The 15586-nt window shown below is 35.3% G+C and overlaps 1 non-coding gene across 1 annotated transcript; it reads right to left on the bottom strand.

Annotated features, from left to right (window-relative positions):
• Positions 1 to 1219: 1219 nt before the first annotated feature.
• Positions 1220 to 1326, bottom strand: LOC121221507 (small nucleolar RNA R71). The gene has a single exon (XR_005918899.1). It is a non-coding gene; the product is annotated as a small nucleolar RNA R71 (small nucleolar RNA).
• Positions 1327 to 15586: the final 14260 nt, after the last annotated feature.

The following is a 15586-nucleotide window of genomic DNA, read 5'->3' as shown; positions in this document are numbered from 1 at the left end:
TAAATCTACCAGATTAGAGTCAAATCTAATAAGGGAATCTATAGATCGAGTTAATGCAACAATAGGGGTTTTAATTAGAAAGAGATTTCAATTAATCAACCTAGAGTCAGTTGTTCTTACTCTCGAAAGAGATATTAACATAATTTAGGGATTTCTACGGATCAAGACACAAGTGAATAAATCATTTAATTCAGATTCAGAATAACAGGTGAAGTCCAAGTCAATTCTTTCCTAGGTATTGTCTTTCTCATTGTTTGTCTTCGGTTATCTTTCCCATTTCATTCTCTATTGCGTTCGTAGTTAAATTAGATTAGTTAATTTAGATTAAAAATAATCAATTCAATTTATCGGCTAAATAATAGAAAAATGATAATTATTAGTACTTTTAGTCTCGTGGATACGATATTCCCTACTCACTATAGCTATACTATTATTCGATAGGTGCGCTAGCCTTTGTCGTAATTATAGTTAGTTTAGTGACCATCAAGTTTTTGGCGTCGTTGTCGGGGACTAAAATATTTGGAACACTCAATTTTTATTAATATAGCCATTTTTATTTTTATTGCTTTTTTTTTGTTTTTAGCTTCATTTTTTGTTTTCTAATTTTTCTTTATTTGCTTCTGCCAGGTTCCTCTAGTTTATGACTAGAAGAAACTCATTGGGACCATTAGTATTTGATAGTGAAATTGAAAGTGCAGCTCGTAAAAACCGTAGAGAAGCAAGGCAGAGTCGATAGAGTATAGTGGAAGAGCAAGAGGACGTTATTATTAATACTGAGGAGATGGCTGATAATCAGAATAATCAGCTACCTCCTATGGTTGCTGCAAATTCAGCAAATCTGAATCCTACTCATCGTACTATGTACGATTATGCCAAGCCTGCTCTAACTGGGGCTGAATCGAGTATTGTGAGACCCACCATTGCTGCGAACAATTTTGAACTAAAGTTGAACACTATTCAGATGATACAACAATTTGTTCAATTCAATGGTTTGCAGGACGAAGATCTAAATACTCATTTGACTAATTTTCTAAAAGTCTATAATACTTTCAAAATAAATGGCATTTCTGACAATGCCATCCACCTACGGTTGTTTCCCTTCTCATTGAGAAACAAAGCTAAACAGTGGTTGAACTCCTTACCACGAGGTTCTATCACTACATGGGATCAAATGACCGAGAAATTCCTACTAAAGTACTTCCCACCGGCTAATATAGCTAAGTTGAGGAATAATATATCTTCTTTCGTGTAGATGGACTTAGAGACCCTATATGATGCATGGGAGAGGTATAAGGATTTATTGAGAATGTGCCTTCACAATGGGTTACCTCTATAGCTACAGGTTCAAACCTTCTACAACGATTTGAATCCCTCAACTAGATAGTTAATCGATGTAGCAGCCGATGGTACTCTGAACAATAAAACACTTTAAGCGATTATGAGTTTATAGAGGAGATGTCACTGAATAATTATCAGTGGCAAGTCATGAGGACGAAGCTGACAAAAGCAACCGATGTTTTTAACTTAGATGCGGTCATCATGTTATCGAATCAAGTAGAACTTTTGAATAAAAAATTGATGGTTTATGTGTTTCTACGTAGGTACATCCAGTGATACAATGCGACGCTAATGGAGGTGGAATAAATAATTCAGAATATTTACCCTTCGGTCCTAGCATGGAGAATGAGCAAATAAATTATATGAGTAATAATTCTAGATCTCAAAATAATCCTTATAGTAATAACTATAATGCAGGATGGAGAAACCACCCAAATTTCTTATGGGGTGGTCAAGGAAACCAAAAGCTACAACCCCATCCAAGCTTTCAACAACCCTACCAACAAGAGAAAAAGTCAAATCTTGAGGAGATGTTGGCAAAATTTATTTCGGGGTCAAAGACTCATTTTGAAAACACTGAGACAACTTTGAAAAATCAGTAAGCGTCAATTCAAGGGCTCGAAAATCAAATTGGACAGCTTGCTAAATTGGTTTCAGAAAGGCAGCAAGGTAGTTTACCTGGTAACACCGAACCCAACCCAAAAGAGCATGTGAAAGTTGTTAGACTAAGGAATGGGAAAGTGTTAGCTGAACCTGAAAAGAAGCTGCAATAGGAATCTGATAAGGAAAATGACGAGGGGGTAAATCCCAAAGTGATTGAAACACCTGTGCTTAAAGAATATAAACCACTGATCCCATATCTAGCAAAGTTGAAGAAAGACCTCATGGATGCACAATTTGGTAAATTTCTTGAACTTTTCAAACAGTTGCATATTAACTTACCTTTTGTTGAAGCTATTTCGCAGATGCCCACATATACAAAATTTTTGAAAGAGCTATTAACAAATAAAAGGAAGTTTGATGAGCTATCCACTGTGGAACTCAATGCGGAATGTTCAGCTATTCTCTAAAATAAACTACCAACTAAGCTAAAAGATCCAGAAAGTTTTACTATTCCATGTTTTATTAGTAGTTTAAACATTGAGAAAACATTAGCTAATTTGGGTGCTAGCATTAATTTGATGCCTTATAAAATGTTCAAGCAGCTTGGTAGGGAACCAAAACCCACTAGGATGAGTATTCAATTAGCTGATAGATCTGTTAAATATCCTAGGGGTATTATTGAAGATGTCCTTGTAAAAGTAGATAAATTCATATTCCCTGTTGATTTTGTTGTGCTTGACATGGATGAGGATGTTGAGGTGCATTTAATTTTAGGTCACCCATTTTTAGCCACTGCTAGGGCTATCATTAATGTGGGTGATGGTAAACTTGTGCTTAGGGTAGGTGATGAAAAGATTATTTTTAAAATCTATGATGCCATGCGATTCTCTAGAGAACAAGATGATTCTTGTTATTTTATTGACTTTATTGACCATGTTATTCAAGTTTCATTACAGGAAATTGTTCATAAGGACACTATGGAACTGTGCCTTGCCCAATGAGAGGAGGTGGATGACGATACTGCTGTGATAGGTGAGACAAAAATTGATGTAGATTCTAATGAGTCTTCGCTGAGACAGAATAATTATGATAGCATTGAGGTAAACGATGAATTAAAATTAAAACCCTCTATTGAATAACCTCCCAAATTGGAACTGAAGCAATTACCAAATCACCTAGAGTATGCGTTTCTTGGAAATAATTCTACATTACTAGTGATTATTGCTTAAGGTTTGCAGCCAAATGAGAAAAATGAGTTATTGCAAGTATTAAAAAAGCATAAAAGATCTATAGCTTGGAAGATTTCTGACATTAGAAGGATCAGTCATTCTTTTTGCACCAATAAAATTTTAATAGAGGATGAATACAAACCATGTGTGCAAGCTCAAAGATGACTAAATCCAAACACGAAAGAGGTCGTTAAGGCTAAGGTAATTAAACTTCTAGATGCTGGAGTTATTTATTCTATTTCTAATAGTACTTGGGTGAGTCCTATGCAGGTTGTTCCTAATAAGAGAGGCATGACTGTTGTAGCCAACGAGAAGAATGAGTTGATTCCAACGAGAATAGTCACGGGATAGAGTGTTTGTATTAACTATAGGAAGTTGAACGATGCCACGAGAAAAGATCACTTCCCTCTGCCATTCATTGATCAAATGTTGGAAAGATTTTCTGGGCATATGTATTATTGCTTCCTAGATGGACTCTCTGGCTACTTTCAAATCCTGATAGCTCCTGAGGACCAAGAACAAATGACATTTACATGTCCATATGGTACGTTTTCTTATCGAAGAATGCCTTTTGGATTATGTAATGCTCCTGCTACTTTTCAGCGTTGCATGTTAGCTATCTTTGACGAACTCGTAGAAGACATTATTGAGGTATTTATGGACGACTTCTTGATATTCGATAATTCTTTTTATCTTTGTCTTAAAAACTTAAAATGAGTTCTAATGAGATGTAAAGAAACAAACCTTGTGCTTAATTGGGAAAAATGTCACTTTATGGTTCAAGAAGGGATTGTGTTGGGCCATAAAATTTCTAGTAAAGGGATTGAGGTTGATAAAGCAAAAATTGTAACCACTGAAAATTTACCTCCCCCTAGTTCAGTTAAGGCTATTCGAAGCTTTTTAGGACATGTTGGGTTCTATAGAAGGTTCATTAAATATTTTTCTAAAATAGCTAAGCCTTGAACAAATTTGCTAGAAAAAGATGTGCCATTCGATTTTAGTTAGGAATGCTTAGAAGCATTTAATACTCTCAAGGAAAAATTAATTAATGCCCCGGTTGTGGTTGCACCTGATTGGAATTTACCCTTTGAACTAATGTGTGATACGAGTGATTTTGCAGTAGGTGCAGTTCTTGGACAGTGAAGAGACAAGTATTTCCAACCAATTTATTATGCCAGCAAGACGTTGACAGAAACAAAAGAACATTACACTACTATAGAAAAAGAATTGCTAGCTGTGGTTTTTGCATTCGATAAATTTAGACCATATTTGATATTATCTAAAGTTATTGTTTACACTGACCATTCAGCTCTTCGTTATCTCCTAACTAAATCAGATGCAAAACCTTGACCTATAAGATGAATTTTATTATTGTAGGAGTTCGATTTAGAAATCCAAGATAAGAAGGGAGTTGAAAATCTTGTAGCAGATCACCTTTCCAGACTAGAGAATTCACATCTCAAGGAGCTTAATGAGAATGAGATAAATGACTCGTTCCCTGAGGAACAACTCTTGGTTACAATCGATTCTGAAGCTCCTTGGTTTGTAGATATCACAAATTACTTAGCTGCTAACATCCTACCAAAAGGGTTGACACATAATCAAAAGAAGTGATTCTTTGCCGATGTGAAAAATTATTTTTGGGAGGATCTTTTTCTTTTTCGTGTATGTGCAGATGTAGTAATTTGGAGGCGTGTTACAAAATTAGAAGCAAGTAAATCTTGGAACACTGCCACTTAGAACCAACAGGAGGACGTTATAGTGGGACTAGGACACTGCATAAAACACTTGAATTAGGTTTTTATTGGCCCACACTATTCAAGGACGTTAACAGGTATGTTACTTCTTGTGATAGATGCCAGAGAACAGGTAATATTTCTAAACATTATAAAATGCCTCAAACTTAGATGCTCTCATGTGAAATTTTTTATGTCTGGGGCATTGATTTTATAGGTCCATTTTCTAGCTCATTTGGTAATAAATACATCCTAGTAGCAGTCGATTATATGTCAAAATGGGTAGAAGCTCAAGCTTTACCTACCAACGATGCTAGAGCGGTAGTTTGATTTCTTAAGAAGCTATTTTCTCGATTTGGAACACCTAGAGCAATTATTAGTGATAGGGGTACGCATTTTTGTAACGCTCAATTTGATAAAGTTCTTAAGAAGTATGGGGTGCATCATAGAACAACTACTCCTTATCACCCTCAAACTAGTGAACAAGTTGAAGTTGCGAACTGAGAGCTCAAACGTATCCTAGAAAAAACTGTAGAGTCAAATAGGAAGGATTGGGAGATAAAAATAGATGACGCTTTGTGGGCTTATAGGACTGCTTATAAAACACCCATAGGAACATCTCCTTACAAAATTGTATATAGAAAAAGTTGTCATTTACCGTTTGAACTCGACCACAAAGCGTTCCGGGCAATAAAATTCCTAAACTATGATCTTAAACTTGCAGGTGAGAAGAGATAGATGCAGCTAAATGAGTTAGATGAGTGACAACCAAATGCTTACGAGAACTTGCGATTATATAAAGAAGCGACAAAGTGACTCCACGATGCTCGTTTGAAGTAGCCCAAACAATTCGCAACTGGAAATCTTGTCTTTTTATACAATTCAAAGCTCAAGTTGTTTCCTAGAAAGCTGAAATCAAGATGGTCAGGTCCATTCATAGTACAAACTGTTTTCCCATACGATACAATAGAGGTAACCCATCTAGCATATGGCACATTCAAGGTAAACGGTCATCGACTCAAACTTTATAGTGGTGACAATTTTAGAAATGATAGAGAGGAGCTTCAGCTCTGCGAACCTTCGTAAGTGTGCGCACAAGGTAAGTCGAGCTTAGACTTTAAATAACTGCTTCTCGGGAGGTAACCCGAGTGTTAACACTACTAATTTTCTTATTTTTATTTCATGGTAATTTTAATATTAATTAAAAAATGAAGGTTTTTTAACCCATACGGGCATGTCCCAGGTTGTGTTCACTGAAAAGGGTTCGACAGTGAGTTACACGGCCTAGACATAGGGGCGTGTCCTTGGCCATGTGGATCTTAAGACTTAGTTTTTAAAATTTTAAGGAAATTGAAAGTGAGTTACATGACCTGGTGACACGACCGTGTGACCCACACGACCTGGACACACAGACGTGTCCTTGGCCATGTGGATCCTGGGACTTATTTTTTCAAAATTGATAGAGACACGACCTAAAATAGTCTACACGAGCGCGTAACACAGCCGTGTGAAACTTGGAGCTACTTTTTTTCATTTTTAAATCAAGTTAGAGGGTTACACAAGCAAGGCACACGACCTTGTGCGAGACAAGGTCGAGCCACACGGGTGTGTAGGAGTTTACATGAGCGTGGGAGAAGCGAAGGAGGTTGTACATGGCCATACGACATGGCCGTGTGGCTGGACACACGTGCATGTCCGAGGCCTTATAAAGAGTGGGTTAAAAAATTTATCACACACGGCCTAAACAGGAACCACACGAGCGTGTGACACAGCCGTGTGGCCCAACACGGGTCTCATACGACCGTGTCACCCTTTTAAAAAACTCTAATCCCTTTTATTTTTGTTTTGACTTATTCTTCATCTTTCTTTTCAACCCTTGCCCTCGATCCTCAAACACCAAAACCTTAGTCGCCACTCACCATTCCAGCCATCGTCGCCGTTTGCTTTAGTCTCTCCCTCGACCTTCTCTTTCCCTCACCTCTCCCTCACCCAAACAACCCATTCACCCAAAACCCGACCCCTCTTCCCTTTTTTTCCTTCCCTTGTCGACACTCCCATCCTACAACCCTTTCCCTTTTACTTCTCCCTTCCCCAACCATCGCCCCACTCTTCCCCTCACCCCGTCACACAACAGCTCTAACCGAACCCCCTCACCCTTCTCCATTCTCGATCTCACACAGACCTCCATCCTCTCTCGCCGACCAAACCAGTCCCCATAACCACCTCCTTCGCGTGCTATCGGCCTCACTCCCTCGTTCTTTGTCGCACCCTTCCCCTCATCTGAACTACCACCACCGCGCTATCCCCCTCCGAGCTCCGGCCAACCACCGTCAGTTCCCCCTTTTGCCCTTTCCTTTTCTTTATTTTATTTTATTTCTTTATTTCTTTATCTTTTATTATTTTGTTTATTTGTTTATTTTATTTTTAGTTTCTTTTCGTAGTTTTCATTTATTATTATTATTCTTTTCTCTTTTTTGGCATTACATAGTATTGTGAATTCATTTTTTCTAGTTGATTTAAATTTTTATTTTACCATTGTTTTAGTGTTATGTTTTTCTTTTTCTCTTATGACATTATTCTTTTGCGTTTCCCTATTCATGCTATTCTTGATTATTCATTTTTATTATTTTTCATTATTAGATTTATTCTTACTACGTTTTTGTTTGGTTTTAGCATTCTGCTGATTAGTTTTCTTATGTTCACAGTCAATTTCTTTATTAGTCCAATTGTTGAGCTTAACTTAGATTTTTATTTTCTATTAGCTTGCATCTATTATGTTGATTCGTTCATTTAAATCATTTGATTTCTTTATTGCAAATATACCATGACGAACACACGAAGTAAGTCTAAGGTCGTCGTCCTCGCTTTGAAATAGCGGAAGGCACCTGGCATGACCTCCTCCTCGAGTGCCTCTGTCGAGGCCCACCACCCTTATCTCCGATTTTCTGCGAGTCCCCCAGAGGAATTATTTAAGTTACTTCGACAGTGCCCACTCGACCTAGGCCGATGCATTGATTGGGCCGCGTTGGAGCAGGTCTACCTAGTTGATCACGTGCACGCCTTTATTACCACAGCCCCGTGGGATCGATTCCATCATCGAGCCCACATACATGGAGCTTACTTTGGAGTTTTGTTCTACATTTATTCTACAGAAGGGCATGACGACTCATGACGAGCCAAGCACCATCACTTTCAGACTCGGTGGCCAGATAAGTGTCCCCGAGTTCGATGCTACTATGGGACTCTACACTGAGGAGTTTATGAATGAAAAGAACTTCTTCCATCTACATCGGCACATCCATTACTCGCCATCTCGTTGTTGGACAGAGGTTACAGCGAGTAGGACACTTTATGATGCCCTTTTAGCTCACACTTTGACCGGTAGGAGAGAGAGCACCGGAGTCGTCAATACTACTGATGCTTATTTTCTATGGAGCATGGCCACCGGATATATCTTTGATTTGGCATACTTTATTGCCATAGCCTTTTACCATCAGACTGACCGCCACAAGAAGGGTCTCATCTGTTTAGTCTCTTATGTGACTCGACTTGCTCGACACTTCGGTCTCCTCGACACACTGGAGCAGTCCTTTACACTTACACTCGTCAGCCAGATGTCACCATAGGAAATCTTGAGCATGATCCATATGAGGATGATCGAGCGGCGTCGTGGAGTAAATCCTCCTCAGTAACACTTAGTTCATTCTGACTCTGAAAATGAACCTGAAGACTTCACTGATGGTGTCCCCTTCCATCACAAGGATCCACCTCATCCTCCACCTTCGAGTCACCATCCTGTTTCTTTTGCTGCTACTTTAGCGGACCTCTCCGAGCGGGTCACTCGCTTCGAGTAGCATTACTTTTAGAGGTTTGATAGTATTGATGCGACATTGTAGCAGATCTATCAGCATCTCCGTATCTCCTCCTCAGCACCGACGACTCACGACACCGACACCTCTAATGATGAAGACCATTGAGTCTATTTGTTTTATTTTTATGTTTATTATTATTATTTTCTTAGACTTATTTCATTTTTATATTTTGAACTGTATTTTTATTTTTATGGTTGTTTCTAATCGAGTTTTAATCCCTTAATCTTCTTCACTGTTTGTGTCTATTTTCTTATTAGTTTGCTTGAAATCGTGCTCTACATTTAGATTTGACTACAATTCCGTTTTTCACTATTCTAGGGATTTCATCCAATATTCAGGGCAGTTTCAGTTTTCTCCCCTTCTTATGATATTATGTTTATACTGGGATTATCTATGTTTGTACATTGAGGACAATATACATTTTAAGTGTGGGGAGGTTATTTATATAATTATTAGAAAATCCCTAAATTATGTATTATGTTTAAGTAATTTTCTCATGCTTCTATTAGAATAAATTTTTATTGATTTGTAATTTTTTTGATGTGTTTTGGATTAAATTTATAGGTATTTGCGCATTAGTTGTTTTAAACTTTAAGACATGAGAGAATCAAGCATGATAAGTTTACAAGTTTGACATCAAAAATCATAATTTTTTGTGAGATTTTAAGCCTTTAGAGCATACATTTTTCTTGCTCATTTTATTATTGGTTATGAGTGTGTCAATTTGATTTGTTATTCTAGAACTTGCTTCGATTATGCATGTCGAGACCACACCTTTGATTTGATATACTGAGATGATAAAGGCACTTAGGTTTTAACCCACTTATCCCATAAAAGCCTACCTACATAATTAACCCTTAGTGAACCCCTTTGAGCCTAACACACCGTTTCTTGATTTACCTATTAATGTTAACCCATAACTCATTTTTTTCTTATTGAGAATTTTTCCCGTTTTATTGATTACATTTTTATCGAGATTTGATTTGGTTAATTGCCTGATTAAGCCTTTTGTTTAAGTTGATGAATTATTTCTTATTGTTCTCAATTAGATAAAAAATGAGAAAAAAATAAAAAAGATACATATATATTGAATATTATTTAGTTCTATATTAAGTGAGCTTGAACAGTTAAATTCATATTTTGAGAAGAAACTTGTGTTTTTCTTAAATAGTTTTCGATTGATGTAATTGTTTCTAATTCAACATTTTTTTTTCTAGTTTGGAAATTTATCAATTCGATCTCGATTTTAACCAACTTTTTCAGCCTTTCTCCACACCCTTAACCTAAGCCCCATTACAACCTCTTAAAGACCTTTTAATATGTGTATCATCTTATTTTATAGTGGTGGAGATTTGATTTTCATGCAAGCCTATGGTAATGACTTTTCATGTTTGACTATTGAGTGCTTATTTTTGAACTTTAAACACTTTGAGTGATTTGAGTGAATCTTTAGTGAGGATGTCGATTCTTGTCGATTTTGAATTAAAGGTAATTACTTAGATAAGGGGAAATACCTATTTTTCATGCCTTAAAAATGTTCATCTTTAGTGTATCATTTTTAGTGTTCTTTTAGTTGAATTATCAATGCATGATTATTTGTGAATTATGACAAAACATTATTGATGAGAATTATAACTTGAGAAAGATTAATTTTTAATTGTGAGTTGAGGATTTTGCTTAAGGGCAAGCAAATGCTTAAGTGTGGGGATATTTCATAAGCTGTAAAAGTAACATATTTTAATCTCATTCTTAATGTATTTTTTGGATGATTAATTATGTAAATTAGTGAATTTGATGCTTCTAATCCTTTAAGTTCATGTTTCTATACTTAGATGAGCATAGGGGAGTGAATGGAGTGAAAAAGAAGCCAAAATCAAGCAAAAGAGCTATTTTCAGCATCCACACAGTCATAGCATTTCCACACGGGCTAGCCACACGCCTATGTGCCAGCCCGTGTCGATTTCGCACCCTGTTTCCCAAACACGCTGAAAAACCCAATTTTTAAGCTTTGTGAGCATTCTAAAGTTTATAAATAACAATTAGAAGAAGAACTAAGGGAGAACGCAAAGAAGATTAAAGAAATTACTCGAAGAACACCATCGGAGCCAACTCAAAAGTGGATCTCCTTCAAGATTGAAGATCTCTTTTTAACTTCTTTCAAAGTTTATTTGAATTTCTTTATGTCTTATAGTTTTTCTAACTTCGAGATGTTTTCATTTCATATTATGAACTAAATTTCCTAGGTGCTTAAGGAAGATGGAACCTATGATGAATCTTATTATTTGATTTCTGAATTACATGATAAATACTTGATTCTTGTTCTCAATTATGTATGCTTATTTTGTGTTTTAATATTTTTGGGATATTAATTCATGATTAATGTGCTTATTTCAGTGGAGCAAAAGTATTTGTTTAAGAGTAGATCTAGCATAATTGAGTGGAGTTGTATGCAATCCAAGAAATAGGACGACATAAATCTACCAGTTTAGAGTCAAATCTAATAGGGAAATCCATAGATAGAGTTAATACGGCAATAGGGGTTTTAATTAGAAAGAGATTTCAATTAATCAACCTAGAGTCAGTTGTTTTTACTCTCGAAAGAGATATTAACATGATTTAGGGATTTCTACGGATCAAGGCACAAGTGAATAAATCGTTTAATTCAGATTCAGAATAATAGGTGAAGTCTAGGTGGATTCTTTCCTGGGTATTGTCTTTCTTATTGGTTGTCTTCGGTTATTTTTCCCATTTCATTCTCTATTGCGTTTGTAGTTAAATTAGATTAGTTAATTTAGATTAAAATCAATCACTTCAATTTATCAGCTAAATAATAGAAAAACGGTAATTACTAGTACTTTTAGTCTCATGATACGATATTCCCTACTTACTATAGCTATACTATTATTCAATAGATACGCTTGGTTTGTCGTAATTATAGTTAGTTTAGTGATCATCAGTGTTCTATCTGCCAGTGTTGTATTTTCTATTGTTTGATATGGGATGAGTGATGGACTGTTAGATTAATCTGGTAGGTCTATCTTGATTTTGGTTAAAGGGTTTGCCTTTTAATAAAGTGTTAGGTTTCCAGTTTTGTGTCTTGGCGTAGTTGTTAGGAGGAAGCCGCCAATCAATATTTTGCTTTGGTAACATGTGTGAAAGATCCTTCTGTTAGTATACACCAGTAGTAGATTGTTGGATTGTGGACCCGATTGCTTTTTGTTTGAAAACATATGTTTTCTGTTCAATTTTAGTTAAGTTCTTTTTAGGACCTAGTTAGAAATTAACTAAAGTTTATGATTATTTTATTGTGTAAGAATCTAAGAATGATTATGTTGACCACAATAGAGTATGAGTTAGTTTTGCATGTTAGCCACGTGTAAGTTGTATAAGAGTTGGAATGAGTGCTAAAATTGGTAAGGCATTTTAGTTTCTAACTAGCCTAGCGATATGGGTGTTGCCTACGGTAGGACAAGTTAGTTGTTAACCATGGAAAAGAGCCTTTAACTCACAGGAACACATATGTGCTTGAAATGTTAAGAAATGTGATACCTATTCTGATACGTGACTGGGGAATCCGAGGTTTAACCCAAGGAAGAATTTGAAAAAAGTAAGTTAATATGACTCTGTATGTGATATATGTTATGTATTGAAAAGAGTGGGTTAATATAATTCTGTATGTGTTATATGTGTGTATATTTGCTGATAGAAAAGAAAGTTGAATGTTAAGTGGTAAGTTTTGTTCCATGTTTGTTGTGTTGAAACGTAGTGTATTTGATAGGTATTGGTATTTGGCATATAGAATCGGCCCTAATGAAGGTGTGTTTGATTTAGCCTGATGATGTGTTTGAAATGCAAAGTTATGTGTTAGAAAAGATTGTATTTCGTAGGGAAGTATCAGCTCAGTTAAGGTTAAAGTTCTCTTTGCTGAAAGGATAAAAGTATCCGTCTGATGTTAAGGAAGAAAGTATACACCCGATATTAGGGTTCGCCCGATGTTAGAGTGCACCTAGAAATGCTATTCGCCATTGTTAAGTATTCGCCAATTATATAGGATTGTCTGTTCGAATGTCTCAGCGTGTAGAGTTGGTGTATTAGTCTATATGTATGAGTTTACAGTTGTAATATCATTCTTGCTTATGCTTTACATCTAAAAGGTTGAGTCTTTTCTTTTCAACAGCTCACTGAGTTCTTTTGAACTTACCTTATTTCTTTCCCCTCTTTCAAAGTGATACTTTATCATAAGCTTGTAAAAGGATCTCAACTAGAAAGAGTGACCTCTACTGTGAGTTTCGTCTGTGTTAGTTTTATAACATGCATATGGTCTTTGGGGTAGCGTGTAATTATATTTTGAATAAGAATTTGTAACAAAGTACCTTATTAATTAAGTAAAGTTTTATAAGAATGTTACTTCTTGAGATATTGGTTAAAGTTTCTAGAATTATGATTTGTGAAGTAATTTCTATTTATACACGCCAAACTGTTTTATATGATATTGTTATTGTGAATATTTTTTTCTACAAAAATTATTTGAGTTGAAAGTTTGAAGCTTAAGTATGTTTGTTCTATGGTGCGTACTTATTTGATTTATTTATCACTTAAAAATCTTTCTGACTTAACATCAATTCAATTTGTTATGCACCATAGCTAAATTAAATTCAAACTATGTATAAGTCTGTTTTTTGGCTGTGTAGCGCCTCAGTCGACCTTTGGGAATTAGGGTGTTACAAGCCATTTGAGCTCTAATCACATATGTCCAATCGATCCCTTTGCTAACTCGTTGAAACCTGAAATGAATTGCATGTTGAATCAACTGAACAAAAATGGATAGAAATGGTGAAAATGGAGAAACGAGAAACATTTGAAAAATGGTTTTCTCGAAAATGAAAATGAAAAGGGAGAAATGGAATCATTTGAAAATAAATATGGTTTTCTCCTAAATGAAAAATGACCTAGAAATGAATTTATGTTTTTCAAATTAAATAATGTTTGAAAATGAAAATAAATCATTGGGTCATAATGAAACGATAGATGTAGATATATTAAATATATTCTAATAGAATCTTTTACGGTAAAGTCATCATAATTTTAACGGAATTAGAATTTGGTTGAAAAGATTATTTAATTGGAAATAAATTGAGATGTTTGTTTTGAAAAATAAAAACACATATATCAGGTTGGATCAAATTATAAAGTACTTGGTTAAAAGTCTAGTAAGTAATTGTAATTGGACCCAATATGGGAGAGGTTCAAAAGCCTTTCATGTTAAAGAGAGAGACGACAAACCCTAAAATTATTAACTAGGGTTGCCACCCCTATAGTTCTAGTTATACTAGGAGTTCATTTTTCTAGTAGAAATAAATTTTTTCTAGTAGAAATAAAATTCTACAATTCAACTAGGATTTACTTCTTCTCCCTATAAATAGATTGCACTGGTAGGGTTTGTTACACAACTTTGAGATATTGTTACTCTGCCCGAAAATAGTGAGAGTTTATTCTCAAGTATTAAATGTATTTTCTAGAATAAAAATTTTGTTGGTTTCTATTGAGATCACACTAAAAAAAGGCAAATTATTTTTGGTTCTGTATTTGATTTAAATCGTTTGATCCCACACACGAAGTAGCTTGTAATACGAGAATAGCGAAGAAGGTCATTTGATTAAAAGTCAGGAACAACAAGGATGTTGGGAAATGTGTCCATATTGTAGTACACATATAATTGTTTTCTATGTATTTGAGCAATGAATAAATAAAGTTAATTTCACATTTCACTGTTGTATCTTTTGTGTTTCTATCTTTCATGTTTTGCATATATAACAAAATTGTGGCAAGAAAATATTAGCCCATTGATTGTCTAAGTTCAAACTGATGATAAGTGGCATTGTAAGAATGTTTACATTGCGAGAAAGACAACTTACTTCGGTAGATACTCTAAATGAGTTTTTGATCCCTTAAAAGAATGAAAGTGAGCATTTGATTCAAATACTTAGAAGCATTATTATGTCGTCTACAATTCCAATTGTGGAGATGGCTAGTCTTGGCTATCAGAGTAGTTGACTCCACAGGTAGAGATATAGATGTACTCATTAGAAGAATGATACATTGAATTGGACCCAAGTTGAATTAATTCTGAATCCATTTGTGAACTAATTCACATGTGACGTTCATGGTGTGATTTACCTAAATTCTGAGTTAGTCACTGACCATGCGTATGTAACTCATGTGCTTTGATATAAGTGGAGGCTTATGCTCTAAAGATGATCGAACCCATAGCCGGTATGTTGGGTACATGACTTGTGTATGGCATGGCTTTACTAGAAACAATGGAATTTATAGCTCGATTAGAGAGTTAACGATATCCTCTCATTGGCATTGTGTGGAGTGATAGCAATTTATCACAATAATTTGTTGATAGTGATCGTATTAATCATTAAGAAGACACAATGGTGAAAATGAGATAAAATAGGATTGTATTGAGTGAACAGATTTAACTCAAAAGAATCAAGGATAACATATGAGGGTAACACACACATGACAAGGTCATTGGACAAAACAGTTGGATGAATTGCTTTTGTAAAGAGTATACAATAAGGAGTTTTCAATCATGGCACTTATGGACTGAGTCCATGATTAAGTAAATTGTGAATTATCAGAACAACTTCAGGAAATAATTGCAACTACTAGAGCTTAATTGTATATGACCAATTGGTCCTTCCGCTAACTCAACAAAAGCTCGATTAGACTGTATTTGAATCAAAAGAAAATTTTACAAATTTGAAAATAATTTAATTGAGTCGATTTATTCGATATG

This window comes from Gossypium hirsutum, chromosome D09, assembly GCF_007990345.1.
Source record: "Gossypium hirsutum isolate 1008001.06 chromosome D09, Gossypium_hirsutum_v2.1, whole genome shotgun sequence".
In the NCBI taxonomy this organism is placed as follows: domain Eukaryota; kingdom Viridiplantae; phylum Streptophyta; class Magnoliopsida; order Malvales; family Malvaceae; genus Gossypium; species Gossypium hirsutum.
This window is presented reverse-complemented; position numbering and strand designations above follow the sequence as displayed.